Below are 19,233 nucleotides of genomic sequence, written 5' to 3'. Positions count from 1 at the left end.
GAACACTTCCAGCTGTACATGTGGGATACAGTTCCTTACAACAGAATGTTTCTGTTCCTGTTGTTGCAAAAAAATGGTATGAATTATTTTGGCAACGCATGACATAAAACACACACACACACACACACACACACACACACACACACACACACACACACACACACACAGTGTGCTGCGTTAGCGATGTTGCATCAGTCGGAGCTGTGAGCAGAAACAGGGAAATCAGAGCTGAGCTGATAACTAATGCATGGATTCTCCTTAAAGCATTGCTGATGGAGACAAACACACACACATTTAACTTGCCGGGGGATGTAATATTCACATGGTTTCTTTCCGTCTCTTACACTCTCTCACACACAAAGTTAGCCCTCGGATGTAGAAAGCATACATATTCCTCCGCCCACACACACATGACTGTACACACACAGCAGACCGATGCGTCAGTCACCACAGATGGACTGATGATAGTAAAAGCACGAACACATTTCAAATTAAATCTTCAATTTGCGCTTCTTCTTCTGTTGTTTTTTGGTCCAAAGTAAAGTAGATGTACTAAATGATGAGGTTGGTGTTATTCTATATTTCTCTTATTGTCAACAAATGTTGTGCAAAGACGTTAATCTTTCAAATTAATTTCCTAAAACAGTTCACTGTAGTTTTATCAAACAAAGGAAATAGTTCCTTCCTGCCGGACCATTGTCAGTGGCGGATTAAACCACAACTGTTGCTCTGGTGAGTATTTGTGGCAGCAGGACAGTGAAATGTCTCAACATGGAAGAAATTTGGTGATGTATTGGAGTAATATGGTGATGTATTGGAGTAATATGGTGTTGTATTGGAGTAATATGGTGTTGTATTGGAGTAATATGGTGTTGTATTGGAGTAATATGGTGTTATATTGGAGTAATATGGTGTTGTATTGGAGTAATATGGTGTTGTATTGGAGTAATATGGTGATGGATTGGAGTAATATGGTGTTGTATTGGAGTAATATGGTGTTATATTGGAGTAATATGGTGTTATATTGGAGTAATATGGTGTTGTATTGGAGTAATATGGTGTTGCATTGGAGTAATATGGTGTTATATTGGAGTAATATGGTGTTGTATTGGAGTAATATGGTGTTGTATTGGAGTAATATGGTGTTGTATTGGAGTAATATGGTGTTATATTGGAGTAATATGGTGTTGTATTGGAGTAATATGGTGTTGTATTGGAGTAATATGGTGTTGTATTGGAGTAATATGGTGATGGATTGGAGTAATATGGTGATGGATTGGAGTAAAATGGTGTTGTATTGGAGTAATATGGTGTTGTATTGGAGTAATATGGTGTTATATTGGAGTAATATGGTGTTGTATTGGAGTAATATGGTGTTGTATTATGGTGTTGTATTGGAGTAATATGGTGTTGTATTGGAGTAATATGGTGTTGTATTGGAGTAATATGGTGTTGTATTGGAGTAATATGGTGTTGTATTGGAGTAATATGGTGTTGTATTGGAGTAATATGGTTGAAATCTACCTGGATTAACATTAATCTCTGAATAACCGGGTCATTTATTTACCGAAGAAGAGTACATGTGAACACACTTCCGGTTTCTCTTCCTCCCCTTCACACCTCTCATCTTCCCCTCTGCTGTTAGCATGCTTCTCTTGCTCTGCTCAGTCGTACTATAGCCCGGTCGCCTGTCGGCTGCTTATATAACAGCTTTATGTAACAGTCTATAAGATGAGCTGATGGCCTTGTAAGAGACGGAGAGAGGAAAGAAGTTTCCTCCACTCTCCCTTTGTGCGGAGGATTTCATGCAAACTTATGAAATGCTGCAGTAAAACAAATATTAGAAACAGCAGTTGGGTGGAAGTGGAAAAAAAGGCTTCCTGAATGCAACATGACGGAGAAACATCAAAGGGAAAGTCTCAAGACATTTTTCATAAATCTTTTGAAATCCAAAATTGAAAAATAAATAAAACTCATCGTCACGGCCGGTGAATCCAGACAACAAGACGCAGACACAGCAGTTTATGAAGGGATATGTGGTTTTACTGCACGTGCAGGAATCAAGAGGGAGGCAAGGAGTCAAGAAGGCAGTACAAAGATCAGGTCGAGGTTCAAACAGTCAGTCACAGGTAACAGAAAGTAGAAAACAGAGAAGAAGCACACACAACGATGACGAACTGGCAAGAGGAGTGTGTGGAAAAGGGCCGGTTATAAAGGGCAGGGCTGATGAGGGACAGTGGGAACAAGTGTACAACAACTAACTCCATGAACTCAACAGTCTTTATGACTTCAGACTTCTGTCAGGAAGTTAATTCATCTAATATCTGTTTTATATTGAAAACATCTTCAAACATCTGGATTTATTCAAATTTCTCACCAAAAACAAAATTTTACAAGATTACATTTGAACACATCATGATAACGTTATAATTCACCTTCAACCAGAACTAATTTGTACTGATTTTAATTGATTGTAATTTTCACATGTTGCATTAACAGGGAAAATATTTTGCGAGACACAAACACATTTTCTCTCGTCCCGGGACGCCGTTAGTCTCGAGCCCTGACGGTACCTGAGGTTCTGTAAAGAAACGAGTCACGTGTTCAGGATTTGCCTCTGCACATACAACACAGCAACTCGCTTCCAGACTCTGTTTGCAAAACATCTCTTTTTAAACCAACATGTGTGCTTTTCATGTAAAAGATATTGAAGCTGGTGTGAAAAGGCCTGAAGGCAGCCAACCAAAACACATCACCTGATCTCCTGCCATGACCTGATTACTGGCAGTAATTTGGTCTTTCATGTGCATGTAAATGTGGTGTTAGACTCTGCATGTTTAAAAAGGACGGAGCGGCTTGATGAAGTGCTGCAGCTGAGACGCAGCGAGCTGCTTGCAGAGAGCGACGGCAGGCCTCCTGCTGCGAGCTGCAATATTAAAGAGCTGAATGAAGCAGCAGCCGCGCTCATGGAAAGATTCTGATACACATACACTTGTTTCTCACTCAGGAGGACATTGCATTGACTTCCATTCATTTTCTGGAGGTTTACTGAACCTTAAATCTGCCATATTCAATATTCTTTGTGTTGAAAATGAAACTGGTTCTTTGTTTAACAAACATCAAATAAGATGTAAAGAAGTTCTGCACCCAACCTGCTCCGCAGCAGACAGCAGAGTTAGGGCGTAACTAGTCACATGTAACAGCGTTATGTAATTTAACAAAAACATAAATGTAACTGTAATCCTGATATCCGCTGGTCAGCAAAGACAATTTGAGTGCAACACCATCAAGGAGTGTGTCCATGTCTAGAGGTTGTTGCCTCTCGTCCGCCAATCTAAACGATGTGCGTTGGTCTCCGCAGTCTGAGTCTCAGAGTCTACGATGCCTGCGAGCTGCTGACCGTACAAAGTGCGAGGCCACGTCGTTCGACAAGAAGAGTTTCAGTGCTCTAACTTTACTGCACAGTGTAAAGCCTGAAACCAGCGAGGAAAAAGAATCCTGCTGCCGAGCAACGTAACCCGAAAGCAAAGCTGTGAACCCCAAAGTTTTACCTGGCTGGGATCTACTTTTTGTCCTTAGTTTCATAATGTGACGGGATTATATAAAGAAACACAGATTACACTGGAGCGCCTTCAAACGTTCCCAAACGATCCTCAAATCAAACACTGTGACAGCGCAGGACCTTGGACCCGTCCTCGGGATCGATGTGACGCCATTTGTGCCTCTATTGAAACGTTTGTATCTGAGAGAAGAAAGAGCGAGTGCGTTCGGCTACATCGATCCCTGATGAATGAAGGTGAAACAGAAGATAATTGAGGTGAAGAGAGAGATAAAAGAGGAAGAAAAGAAGAACTTCTGTCACCACAGAACTACAAATATTTAATTACACAATAAACTGTCAGGGATCATTTCACTGAAGCGTTGAGTACCAACATGCTTCTGGACAGATATCCTCATTATGTTCTTTACCAACGGAGGAAACATCGCTGTGTGTTCTGGAAAGTGCAGGAAGACGATTCTCACAGTACACCTACTGGTCAGTTCTCTGTACTTTAATAAGTGTATGTGTGTGTGTGTGTGTGTGTGTGTGTGTGTGTGTGTGTGTGTGTGTGTGTGTGTGTGTGTGTGTGTGTGTGTGTGTGTGTGTGTGATCTTCAGTAATAAAGCAGCAGCCAATCTGCATACTGACACATAAACACAACAACAGTGTCAGAGCGACCTGAGACTTTGTTGATTGCATTATAATATTCAGTTCATATTTAATAACTCTTGATGTTGAGAGCTAAATGAGTCAGGATCTAATGTACACACAACAATAAGAACAACAAACAAAGTTCAGAACAATCATCAAACTTTCACTAAACTTTCTCCGTAGTCTGATTATCACGAGGCCAAAAGAACCACGTGAGCGAACAGTGAGCACATCACGAGGGAATACAAGCGTTTAATAATGTGCAGATCCACACGGTACGTTTACATGGTGCTGAATCACATCTGTTTCCTCGGCCAAAGGTATCAGACACCTGGGAAGTTTCTACTTTTTCAGTCTTGAAAGCACAACAAATGGTTCTTTTGAGGCTTTGATTCGGAGCTGGAAGAGACCGAGGCTGAAGTCTCCTTTGATTGGTCACTTTGAGTACGGACTGACGTCTGATTGGCTGTTGGGTTGGATCCCTGGCAGTTGGCTGAGAGAACAACCAACATCTTTCAGAGGTCCAATTTAAATGTTGTTTGAAGTATGGATTTCCTTCAGTATGCACTGCAGTAACTGAAGTTATAAAGCAGTATGAAATATCCTACGTATGTTCATGTTTAGCTCACATGTCCCAGCTTTCTAATAAAGGTCGGGTTCAGGAAATATGTTACTTTTAGCGCTCGGGCACAAATTTCGGGACACGTGAAGACCTCTACTGCTGGTAACCAGTCGACTCCTCTGAGCCAATGAATGTGAGTAATGCAAAGAAGTCCTTTTGGGACGTAAAGGAAGAATACTGTATTTTTGCATGAAGTATCACAACAAGTATTAATTACTGGTGCTCACGACTTCATGCTTCTGACAGTTGGAGTTTGTTTTAGAAGCGTCTGACTCCCACAGCAGCAGGTCAGACGCAGATTACCTGCAGCCACTATCACTAACACCCGGCGAGCCATGCTCTCATGCATTTTACATGCAGAGGGGATTTTGAGATTCGTTCTGCATGCTCAACCTTCTACCTCCTAGCGTCCGGATCTGAGGAGAAAAACAGCCGAAAGAGTTGGTGAACAACGCGGTCGATACAGTTTGACTCTGATCAGACAGACCTGCTCCTCCGTGTTCAGCTTCATGTTTCTGGATGCGAAACAGACCCGACCGGCCTTTAATGACAAATTCTCTATTCTGAGAATATTTTTCTAGCTCTCCCGATCAGAAAACAATTGTAAAGTTGCGTTCTGATAAAGTTGTCGTGCAGAATGTACGAACATCTACTGGAACAAGATGTGGAGATAGAAAGTCCTCAAGGATGCTTTCCATCTCACCAGCTGAAGGAGCCTCATTAAACTGTGTGAAGCAGCTACATCCCTGGAGTGTGTGGACAACCAGGCAGGAACACACACAGTCAGTGTGTTTACCACAGGTAGAGAAGGCTCAGGTTCAGTGTGTGTGTCCACAGGAGACATCTGAAACACACCTCCCAACACATCCTGGAAACATGTCAGAGGAGTGGGAAGTCCTCAATCTGTAAATCTTATTCTGTTGAGAACCACGTATTTGAACCAGGATTAATGTAGGAAAGTGTGTCAGCTGATAGGTCAGTCTTATTAGCTCGTCTAGCAACCATTGATCCTGCTAACACCAATCATCACCCTCTGGATGGGCCACACCTCCTGTTGGTCTGCTGAGTGTCTGTCCCTGAAATTATCTTGACATGACGCAAATGTGGCCAATTGTGAAGCTTTACCCTCTCCCAAGTACGAAGTCTGTGTGTGAGTGGGCACAATAGAGATGCTCATTGTGTGGAGAACTCACAGCGAGCGAGTGGATGCGTCTATAAAGTTTTATTGTGACTGCCGTTAAAACAAACATCCGGCGGGAAGAAGAAGAAGGGTCATGTGCACAAAGACGCCAACGATAATGTCTAACTCGAGAGATACGGTTGTTTCTGACTAAATTACGATCCGCGTCGTGTCCTGCAAAATACACTAAAAGCAACTCGACCGTCTGCCGGCCTCAGACAGTAAAACACTATACACGGGTTACAGCCTGAAACTGTGAACATATTTGTTGCAGAATATATTTAGTAAGTAAGCAATAAAGCGCTTTTCACAGACATAAGTCACAAAGTGCTTTACAAGGACATTAAAATACAAAGAGAGGTATGCATGTTTAAAGTGCAAAACTTGAAACACACAATCCAATACACAGTACATACTGTAGATACATAAAATGCGGACCTGATGCATACAGTTACCCAAACGTCTGACTAGACAGAAATGTCTTTAGTTGCCTTTAAAGACTCTATAACCAGCGGACTATAAGGCGGAAAACCTATCAAATTAAAGGACAAATAATGATACAACAATACTGATTGAGACCAGGAAGAGGAGGCTGGACACCTTTAAAGTGGATGATTTTCAATATTTTAGCGCATTGTGTGAAACCACTGTAACAATCCGTCTTTACAAACATAAAACCTTCTTCCCTCCGTCTCTTCATCCTCCATCGCCCAGTTTCAACCACTAACACGCTCCAGCTGAAGCCATTTCCTTTGTTTGTTAGCAGCATAAAAATTTAATGTGCCGTTTGATTATCTGTCACTGCAGGGCGGGCGGGAGGGAGACAAAACAAAGACCAGCGAATGAGAATGAAACAGGAAATGGAGGAGGAAAGGATGGGAAGAGAAAACAAAGAGGAGGCGACTGTGTGAAGAAAAGGAACTGAGAATATTTTGTGAAAAGTATATAAAGATTTGAGTGCTATATAAACTTTCAAAAAATATTTCCCTCCAGCCTTATACATCTTTATTTCTCCCATTTTCCATTTTCTAGTGGCCTTTTTATGGAAAAACCCCAAAGGGTGAAGAAAGTGACGTGTTTTCTTGCCACAGTGGATGAACTCCGACTCCAACCAGCTCTGCCCGTGAACATGCTTTGGGTTATAGATGTCAGTAAGACATCGAGAGCTGTAAGGGTCACTTTGTGTTACACGTAGACACACCTTCAGGGCACAAATGTCCACAAAAGTTCAGGAAATGCAGCAGATATTCAAATTCAATTTTAGTTTATTCACATTCACTTCAATTTCACACCGTCCGTCGATAAAACTGAATGCACTTCTTGGATCAAACACCAAGACGATGAGCTTCAACTAAGCCGGCTGAAAATATCCGTTTACAAACTCTCACACAACAACATATAACATGCACTCTTTAATCCTGCTTTTTCACTAAACCTTACAATTTCAAACACTTCCGTAACAATCTCACGATTGTGCAGGGTTCATGTAATACTGCACGAGTTGCGTAAGAGTTTGTAAACGGGTGTGAATCTCTAGCTTGGGTAAAAACATCTGATACAAAGTGCAGCCGAGGAAAAAGCTCCCGTCTCACTCGTCACTCTAATGCCTATTCAAGGCACATTAAGAGCATGTGATTAGTAAATTACACTGAATGAACTCTCAAGCACATGAAGGCTTTCAAATGAAAGTATTATTAACCCAGAAGGAAACAAAACAGGAGAAAAGGAAGGAACAAGGCAGATAAATACCAGGTTAGAAGACAAATCTGACAGAATGACTTCCAGCTAGAAATTAAAACTCTGCAATAAGTGAAGTTAATTTGCATTACAAAAAGAAATCTTTACAAAAGAAAGTCACATTTTGCAGGATCAGAATACTGTGTAAAACAGGACAAAGTGGGTTTCCGAGACTTTATCTCACAGTCCATGAAGCGAAACAGCATCACATCATCTGCAAAGTAACACACCAAATCCTCAGGACACAAAAACACGCCTGCTGAGCCTTCAGATTGTGTCCATGATCACAAGATGGCCGCACCGTCATCGTTATCATCGTCACCAACATCTTCCTCACCATCATCTTCATCATCAAAACATATTACAGATGTCTCAAAATCATTTTAGACACAAAACATTCAGACGAATCCACCGAAAGCACAACAAAATGTCAGAGTGTTGCTTTAAGAAACACTTTGTTTGTTGTACAGTGGTGTGTGTGTGTGTACAGTATATTTGTCTTTATGCTGACATGTAAGTATGTGTGTGTGAACATGTGTGTGTGACAGTGTGTGGTGTCAACAAACTGTATGATGAAGATTTATGGTGTTGCCACGCTGTCACAGCTCCTGCTGCACAGAGTGTGTGTGGTATCAACTGCATGTGGATGTGTGTACATCTGTATGTGTGTATGTGTGTGTGTTATCGTCACGCTGACATGTGAATTCAGTGATACGAAGCCAAAGTGACGGTGTAATTGATGTTGCAGGGAACATCTGCAGAACGTGAGGACACACCTCGAGTTATATCGCAGCATCTGCACGCAGGTATCTTAACCAGGCACAGTGTGTGTGTGTGTGTGTGTGTGTGTGTGTGTGTAAATGACTGACAGATTAAAGGGCAGCACAAAGAGAAAGAGATAAAGGAGGACAGAGAAAGAGGACAAAGTGAATCTTTCCACATTTTTTCTTTAAATAATTACTATTATCATCATTAATTAAAGTCTCTTTGGCAGCAGCGTGGCCTGAAGACCGCCGCTAAATGAGAAGTTCATCAAAAGACAGAGACAGCAGCACTATACTGACATTTCAATGAAATGTCAATTACTCTAACAGGCGCGGCGCCCATTGTTCCTTCGCATTTTCTGGCACATGAAGACAGCGAGCAGCAGGAGGAGGAGGAAGAGCTGCAGGTAAAGTCCAATTCAACACGTCTGAAGAGGATTCATTTAGGAAACCCTCGTGTCAGATTATCTTCCCCACGTGTGAAGCACAAACCGGGCTGGAGAAGAAGTTTGAGAACATTTGTTGCATTTATTTCTTAAACATATCAAGAGACAAGGTGTCATGAAAGCCGTGACCTGAGTTTGATCGTTAGTGGAAGACTGTGTGTGTGTGTGTGTGTGTGTGTGTGTGTGTGAGAGAGGATTGGTTAATTGATGGGTGATGTATTGGCAGCTAATTAAGGTGAAATACTGAATGATGTATTAATAATTAGTTATCCTACAGTATGTAAGTGAACATGTTAAAGAATTAACTGAGGTCTTGTTGTGATATTTAAGATGAGATTAAACGATGTGTATTTGTTAAACTTGTAAACTCTCTGTTTCAGAGAACCGACCTGATTGGCCGGTTTGAGCTGAGGAGGCGGGCTCTGTCATTATAAGTGACTGGAATGAGAGTGAAGGTTGTTTATTTGCTTGGACAGCAGCACCAGAATGAACGTTTGGATTCTTTGATTCATGTTATTTGTTGGGGGTTAGGGTTAGGGTTAGGGTTAGGCTGAAAAATAAAACTCCTTATTTTTCAAGTGAACCTCTGTCAGCGAAATGTTTTTTTTTTGTCACGTTTGATCATCGACCCTGCACCTTACGACAGTCATAATGCACCTTGCTTTTTTTATTTAATTACATTTTTTACCCATTTCTTGCAAGCAAACAAAATATTCTATTATTTTTTCCAATAAACTGCGTGAGAACACATTAGTTACATCAACTGTAAAGCGTGAGCGTTGTGTTTACAACTGAGTGACCAAATATTCAGTTTGAGCAGTAGAAGCAGAGCGACACCTTCGATCGGGTTTTAAAGGAGTCTGTCCTCCACCTCTGTGTCCCGAACATCCTCCGCACGCTGACGATGGGATTATATTCAGTTTTCTCCGTGTGACGAAGTTTAGACTCTGAAGGGTTTGTTCCACCTTCAGGATGAACCAGGAAGAGCGATCAATCCATCAGGAGCACCGACCCCCCGAGCAGAACGGAAATACACTGTTTAAAGCCTGCGCGAGTGATTTAGTGTCCAACACACACACACACACACACACACACACACACACGGTGGTGTCCAGGCATAATTATCTGTAGCTTCTCAATGTGCCTTTCCTGCGTCTTTGAGCCGCTGAGCAGCTCTGTGCGTCGAATGGAAATCAGGGTTAACTGAAAAGCTCTAAATCTTCAGAATGGAGACACACAGACACACACAGACACACACAGACACACAGACTCACACAAACAGTCGTGTTTCCATCACTTTAGAGGACATTACATTGACTCACATGTACCCTAACCATAACCACGTTTCCACCCTAAAATGTGATGATTATGGGGACTTGCATTTTGTAGTCTTGTCACGATAATTACGACTTAATCGACTCATCCTACAACATACGTATTCTGTATTCTGACCTTTACAAGACTAGGGCACATGTTTTGTTATGAGCCCAAGAGTCCAATTTATTTATTTTTATTTATTCAGGATATTTAAAAAACATTTTTTTATTCCAATATCTGAATATTCTTAAGTCTGTACTTCCATTATTACATCATCCTGTTATCGGCGGCGTAAAGTCTTAAAATGAAGCAAAATTGCAATTAATTCTTGGACAATATATCGTCCAACAAAATGAGTTACTGTGACAGGACTGAAGGAAAGCGAGTCCCCACAATATCAGTAACACACGCACACACCACACACCCACAGTCCAAGTCAAGATATACACCGTTAAACACAAACACAACGTCAACACATACAGCTGTGCATTCTGGGAAATCAAACAGACCTCGTCCAGCTCTTTACAGTGTGTGTAATTTTTTTGTGAGTCCTTTCCTTTCTTTTTTTAAATATCTGTATGTGAGTTAATGTGAGTGTTTGGCAGATGACTTTCAGCTCATTAGATCCCCCACCCGCCCAACTCTGCACCCTAGATGATCAATTAGCATAAGAGTTAATTGGATAAATGAACACAGGGTTTAATTGACGGAATTAATGGAATCAACTAAATTAACAGGGTCCTAATTTACCAAATTAGCGGTGGACTCTGAAGGCTGCTTTCTGCCGACTGGGCTGGTGTGTGTGTGTGTGTGTGTGTGAGATTCAGGGGGAGAAGGAAGCAAGTGGTTGTTGCTAGGCATTCAGAATCTTCCTCGCTCTCTCACTTTGTCTCATTGAGGCTGTAATTTCATGAGCGGAGGTCTAATGGACTCTATAGGAACAAACAGCAGACGGCTGAAGGACACACTGAACTGAGGACGACCGCAGACACACAGGAGGTGTGTGTTTTATTATTAATAAGAGCTAATGTAGAGTTTTCATATAGAAGTGATGCTGTCCAGCTGTTGTGTCGTAGAAGTTAAAGTTTGAAATGTGACAGGAACAGGACATGGTGTAAATCTGCCTCCATGGAGCGTTAGTCTCTCAAATCCTGATTACAGCAACGTTAGCGATGTTGAATCCCTCAGCAGCCGCACAGCAGCAAGACATGACTGAGTCCGAGTCAAAAGACCCCGAGGACTGTGATCCAAATCATAAGACACACGAGACTGAGGCCTTAAGTCAAAACACCCACAATACTTTCTCACCTTCTGTTTCTCTGCGAACATCTTGGCTAACGTTGGCGTGTGGCTCAAAGGATCCAGGAGTGATTCACGCTACTTACTAATTATTGTCGGGACCGTCTTATTCTGGTAAGTGTTCTTTTGCCCGTTAATGTTTATTGTTGTTTGCACTTCCTGTTTTATTTTGCGTTACTTACCTCTCCTCTGGTTTCAGTGTCTCCATGTGTTTTCCATTAGTTCGTTAGTACTTCCACCTGTGTCTTGTTACCCCGCCCACTTCCTGTTGTATACAGGACTGTCTCAGAAAATTAGAATATTGTGATAAAGTTCTTTATTTTCTGTAATGCAATTAAAAAAACTAAAATGTCATGCATTCTGGATTCATTACAAATCAACTGAAATATTGCAAGCCTTTTATTATTTTAATATTGCTGATTATGGCTTACAGCTTAAGAAAACTCAAAAATCCTATCTCAAAAAATTACAATAGTTCCTCAGACCAAGTAAAAAAAAAGATTTATAACAGCAAAACAAAATCAAACATTTGAAAATGTCCATTAATGCACTCAGTACTTGGTTGGGAATCCTTTTGCACGGATTACTGCATCAATGCGGCGGGGCATGGAGGCAATCAGCCTGTGGCATTGCTGAGGTGTTATGGATGCCCAGGATGCTTCAATAGCGGCCTTTAGCTCATTAGCATTGTTGGGTCTGGTGTCTTTCAGCTTCTTCTTCACAATACCCCACATATTCTCTATGGGGTTCAGGTCAGGGGAATTGGCAGGCCAATCGAGGACAGTAATGCCATGGTCAGTACACCAGTTACTGGTGGTTTTGGCACTGTGGGCAGGTGCCAGATCATGCTGGAAAATGAATTCCTCATCTCCATAGAGCTTTTCAGCAGACGGAAGCATGTAGTGCTCTAAAATCTCTTGGTACACAGCTGCATTTACTCTGGGCTTGATGAAACACAGTGGACCAACACCAGCAGCTGACATGGCTCCCCAAACCATCGCTGACTGTGGGAACTTCACACTGGATTTCAAGCAACTTGGATTTTGCTCCTCTCCAGCTTTTCTCCAGACTCTGGCGCCTTGACTTCCAAATGAAATACAAAACTTGCTTTCGTCTGAAAAGAGGACTTTGGACCACTCTGCAACTGTCCAGTGCTTCTTTTCCATAGCCCAAGTCAGACGCTTCTTCCGTTGTCTTGAGTTCAGAAGTGGCTTGACCATGGGAATACGGCTATTGTAGCCCATTTCCCGGACACGTCTGTGAACAGTGGCTTTTGATACCTGGACTCCAGCTTCAGTCCACTGTCTTTGAAGCTCCCCCAAATTCTGGAAGCGACTCTTCTTCACAATGCTGTTAAGGCTGCGGTCATCTCTCTTGGTTGTGCAGCGTTTCCTGCCACATTTCCCCCTTCCAACAGACTTTTTGTGGATGTGCTTTGAAACTGCACTCTGTGCACAGCTTGCTCTTTGAGACATTTCTTTTTGTGTCTTACCCTCCTGATGGAGGGTGTCAATGATGGTCCTCTGGACAGCAGTCAGATCAGCAGTCTTCTCCATACTTGTGATTTAGTTTACTGAACCAAGCTGAGTGTTTTTCAAGGCTCAGGAAATCCTTGCAGGTGTTTCGAGTTAATTAGACGATTCAAGTGATTCGTTGAACACCCAACTAGTATACTTTTTCATGATATTCTAATATTTAGAGATAGGATTTTTGAGTTTTCTTAAGCTGTAAGCCATAATCAGCAATATTAAAATAATAAAAGGCTTGCAATATTTCAGTTGATTTGTAATGAATCCAGAATGCATGACATTTTAGTTTTTTTAATTGCATTACAGAAAATAAAGAACTTTATCACAATATTCTAATTTTCTGAGACAGTCCTGTATAGTCTGTGTGTTTTGTTCCCCTCGTCGCCAGTTTGTCTTCGTACCTCCGTGTCGTAGCAATCCAGCGGTTTTCCTTGTGCTTCCTGATTCCTGACATCGACTTCCCGGTTTCCCCGATTCTCCTTCTGTGACATGATTCTGCCTTCGCCTACTATTGACTGCTTTCCCGTGTACCGTACCAGATTTTTCTACCAGTAAAGACATCCCACTCATACCTAGTTCTGTCTCTGAGTTGTTGTGTTTGAGTCCTACATAAGGCTGGGGGGGTCAACGGGTTGAGCAGGGCGCTAACATTGACATGGTTATTGAAACACTGAAGCACACGGCGAGTCTCTCAGGGCTGCTGATGTATTCACTCCCATTGCTGTTTAAATGCTTTGGAGAAGTGAATAACATGGTGATATCCTCTTTATTGAAGCTGGGGAGGATGTAGAGAAGGACTCACATATGAGACACTTGGAAAGACCTTGAGAGAAGGGAAGGAGTAGAAGGACAGAGGAGATTATTCATTGTCTTCCTCCTTTTTCTCTCCGATGCTGGTGTGAAATCCAGAGCACAGAGAGAGCGGCGGCGGCTGACCCAGGTTCCCTCTCTCTCCCCGTCCATCACAGTGACAGGTGGAGTTAATAGGCAGAGAGTTGGTGCTCTCAAAAGGCTCTGACACACTTTTGTCAGCGGCAAGGCTTCAGATGCTCCGTCCCTCATTTCACACCTGCATCCGTCGTCTGGCTCCGTCCCAAAGATAAATACGAGGAATATGTCGTCCAATGTTTGGTTTTCAGAAGGTGGCGTGACTCGTCTCCAACACTTGTTAGTTCAACTATTCAACTAACTATTTCTGGTATTTATTCAAACTAATGGGTAATATTTAAGAAGCTGTTGGTCGGCTCTCTATGAAATGTTGTAAGCCGCCAATCTCTTAAAGTCATAAACCTCATTTTTAAGTCTCTCGAGTGTTCTTGAGGGAAATGGCAGCGTCGTAGATAAGAGTGATCACGTTCAATGTCAAACCAAGAAGTGCGATACATTCGAGCAGCCTACTATCCGAGCAGTGTGTCCTGATTCAGACTGATTTGAATGATTCGTGGACTTGAACCTTTTGTTTCCCTCAAACCCAAAGATTAAAACGTTAGTTATTTAAAAAGTGTGCCACAAATCTTTCACCCCCAGCAAGTCGACACTTAATTCGCCGGATCCACTTAGTTTGAACCGACAGCATCCAATCAAGTTGCAGAACTACGAAGAACTAATGTGACTAAAAGATGGTCCCAAAGATAATTCAGTTCAAAAATTACGTGCTGGTCAAAAACGATGAAGAGCGCATAATGACTTGTTTATGACTCGAAGCTTAAAGTTTAGGACTCGGGACTTGAGTGCAAAGACTTGAGACTTGCAAAACTGCAGCTCCACCTCCGGCGTGTTGCAAACAAAAGCTACATCTGCAGTGTGCAAAAAATACTCTGATTCCAGTATGCATTGGACTACCTCGCCGACGGTGTCCCGCAATGCAAACCGCTGGAACAATCCCAACAACCGGTCATTGTTAAAATGGCGGTCAGCAACACCAGAGTCAGCAGTGGACCAGGAGGAACATGCCAATTGTTTAAAATCTTAAACTGATGTAAGGAGAAGAAACGAGATCGCAGTAATTACAGGAGATGGAATAAAACGGCTGTTTCTGCTCTTCTGGACCGTTAACGAGTTCAACCGTACGATATGTTGACGTTTTCATTACATTTCTCTCACACATGTTGGCGCAAAAGTTTAGTTTCAAAGTTGGTTCCGCTCGTTTTCCTTCGTTCAGTCTCAGCATCAGTGTGTTTTTGTCTGCGACACTTTTATATTGTTTCGTCTTTTGATGCCACAGAAACCCAAATTTTTATTCCCGACATTGACACTCAACAAGGAGCCAATAATGTGAGAGACTCTTAGACATCAAATACTTCTGCCTACAAAAGTATCTGAAGTTTGTGTTGAAACAGAAGCAGAGGATCCAGAGAGCTCTCATTTATTTAGGATATATTCTTACAGTCCTTCATTAAGTCTTCTGCTGTCAGTCATTCCTCTGCGCGCAGGTTTCCCTTCTCGAAAACGATGAATATCTAATTTTAGACCCAAACGCTTCAATCAGCATCAGACGGCGGGTTGCCAGGTTTGAAAGGGTTCAGATTTTGCACATTTTCATCCGCCTGCCTGCGGAGCTAATTAACGGCTGGATTACTATCTGAGGCGGCTTAAACACACACTGCTGGATCCATTCATCACACACACACAATTACACACACATATTCATATCAAATGGCCACAGACCCAAACACTGACACCCCCCTCTCTTTCAGAGAGCTTATGAATGTACATATGCAGACGGACGTATACACCGTCCACATACACTCTGCCTCGGCGCTACAATTTGTTTCCCTGTTTTATTCCTTTTGGGAGCCAATTATTTCAAACACACAAACAAAATGTGTGGAATACAGTGTACACAGGCTCTGTGCCATGTGTGTGTGTGTGTGTGTGTGTGTGTGTGTGTGTGTGTGTGTGTGTGTGTGCATTTACGTTTGAACATCAAAGCGGCTTCTTTTGATCAGTCTAAACACACACACACACACACACACACAGATGTACCATCTGAGGACAGACCTGCAGAGCGGCTCGTGTCTCCTCAGCTGAACCTATAGCATGACTCTCTCACACACACACACACACACACACACACACACACACACACACACACACGTCCTTTACTCTGAAGGCTTCACAATTGTCACCATGTGTGTGTGTGTGTGTGTGTGTGCAGCTGGGGAAGAGTTCTGTTAGCAGGTTGCATCAGTGATTCACGTTAATGTGATATTAATTGGATGCCAACTTTGGCTAGCAAAAAACAGGCTAAGCTAACAAGCGCGGGATGGTGAGCGCAGACCAACGAGTGTCGAACGAGTCACGTGACCAACGTGCGTTGAAGCGAGAAGCGGCTGCAGTTTACAGTCTGACACACAGCAGGAGGGTTTTCAGTTTGGGGTACGGACGGCAGTTGAGGACAACGGGAGCCTTGCCCACTCACACACACACACGCACAGCAGCTCCCCTGGGTGTGTCATCTAAGGACAGCCCCCCCCACGGCTGTGAATGCTATAGACCGAACACACATGCACTCACACACGTGTGGCTCAGTCTCTGCAGTGCCCGTCTCCTCATGTGAACCCATTCTCTTCTGCCGCATTTCACACACACACACACACACACACACACACACACACACACACACACACACACACACACACACACACACACACACACACACACACACACACACAGTGTAAAGCTCTCAATCGAACTCAATCTCCCATGGTTGAGGCATTAGTCACCGGGGAGAAAATGACGTGTGATCACACAGCAGAGAACCTTTATCCACCTCTGGTCCATAATCTGATAACACATGTACACGTGTACACATGTACACACGTGTACACATGTACATGTACACATGTACACACGTGTACACATGTACACACGTGTACACATGTACATGTACACATGTACATGTACACACGTGTACACATGTACATGTACACATGTACATGTACACACGTGTACACATGTACATGTACACATGTACATGTACACATGTACACATGTACACATGTACACATGTACATGTGTACATGTACACACAAACTGATATTCTTGAGAAAGTAATTCCAGGATTAAAGCCGTACACTTTTAAACAGTTGGTCCTCGATATCAGATCAGTGTCACAAACATCACGCGTGTTTTATCGGAGGGGATTTTTTATGTCGCTCGAGAAAACCACCGATTTAAAGTACGTGTCCACAGGATCGCACTTCTCCACGCTTCACATTGATTGTCCTTGCTCTCGTTCCTACCAGGCCAACCACTTCACCACAACGGCTGGGGAACCTTGCCGCTGCTGAAACACTCGTCACTTCCAGACAACAGCATCCTCTACGACTCCAGAACAAAATCACAAATTAACATTAATACGTCCAGAAGGGACAAAGATTGAAGATACATCTCACCCCCGACTCAGCCTATACACATATAACACATATATTCATACACTCACAACAACATGGCCGTCTGGGAGGAAGTGGTGAGCGAGTGAAAATGTTTTACCGTGAGTATCTTTCTCAGGTCTTCCAGTTTACAATACGGACGACCGCCTGCCAGTGTGCATGTACGTGCTAACATACGTGCTAGTTAGCCTTTAGCTATCGTCTTTGCGATGTGTTCAAGAGCGACTTTTTGGCCAAGACGCAACAGTCGGCTGCGTCGCCGCTTGTTCATGACGTCTGTTTGGGCCTTTAGGCAACAGAGTTTTACTTCCTGTCCTGTGTTTTCCCGCCTTCAGTGATTTGTTTGCCCTGATTTGAACCTTCTGTGTCCAATCACCTGCTGCCTCCTCCAGCTGTCCTTGTGATTAGGGTCTGTGTGTGTGTGTGTGTGTGTGTGTGTGTGTGTGTGTGTGTGTGTGTGTGTGTATATACCCGTCCCATTGTTCCTGGTCGGTTCGTCTCCTATGGTACCTGGTGTGGTCGGTCATGCTGTGTCTATGTATCCTGGTTTGTTCCCTCAGTTTTTGCTTTATACCTTTTTTGTATTTCAGCTTTGTTTGCTCGCCTTCTGTCGTCACTCTCAGCCCGTGCGCTGCGTTTGCGTCCTCCTCTTTACTCCACCCTGATGCACCCGATGCTCCGGGTCCCTCTGGAGGAACGTCCCCACTGCAGGCAAACATGTTCATCAGTTTGTGGAAAACGTTCCCGTCACGTCTTTGAGCTAAAGAAGCGTCTTTATTAATTATGATTTATAACGCCGCTGTGTACGCAGCATCACAGGTGTTACTAAGTATTTCAGTCACGTTCTCTTCCCACATACGACCGAGTGTGTTAATAAAGAGATTTGCAGCTTTTAAAAAGCAGAATGATTGACAGCCTCAGCCGGAAAGATAAACGTTTGAAGTTTAAAGGCAGGTAACTTTAAACTCCTGATTGACAAAATGAGAACACGCGTCTCACCTGGGTCTTCAATATTTCATGAATATTAAATGATGAATTACAGGGGAAGGGTTTTTAATCCCTAATGAAGCACATTATTCAAATTAATGCTGAAAATGAAGGTTTTGAGCAGCTCGGTGGAACGAGCCCCGAGGCTGCGGGTGCTTTCATTTCACAATGAAATGCATCAGACAAAACAAATCAATGAAAGATGTTTGTAGGACTTCTGTGTCCGCGTAGAGACAATAAAAGACTTTCAGTTGTCCTTGTGGAGACAATAACGGACGAAGAAGATTCAAAACTCTGCACCCGACAAACTGAAAGTAACTGAAGACCACATGAACATCTGTTGTTTACGTCTCTTTGGATTCACGACAAACAAACTGCGAACGACGATTAAAGTATTTTTATTGTCTTTCTTTTTCTTTTATTGTGTTTCGTTATTATACTTGTCTGTTGGCGCTTTAATGCTTCCATTTGTGTTTATTTAGCATGAATGCTTCAAGGCTTACATTTATTTTCTGTTTTCCATTAAAGTTTTTAACATCAAATAAAAGTAAACGTAATAAAACCACTCAAACAATAAAAGTGATTTTTATTTTAACATTACTTTGAGTTTTGCTTCTTCACATTAAAGCAACAAAGATCTTAATATTTATTTGTGTTGACTTTTACATGACAGTTTATTTCCTGCAGGCGTTAAAGGACCTTTTTAAACTCGTTGTTCAGAACAGAAATGTTTTGAGCGTTATTGAAATGTCCCGTGTGGAGACAG

This window comes from Cottoperca gobio, unplaced genomic scaffold (genome assembly GCF_900634415.1).
Source record: "Cottoperca gobio unplaced genomic scaffold, fCotGob3.1 fCotGob3_50arrow_ctg1, whole genome shotgun sequence".
NCBI classification, from domain to species: Eukaryota; Metazoa; Chordata; class Actinopteri; order Perciformes; family Bovichtidae; genus Cottoperca; species Cottoperca gobio.
Note: the sequence above shows the minus strand (reverse complement) of the source record.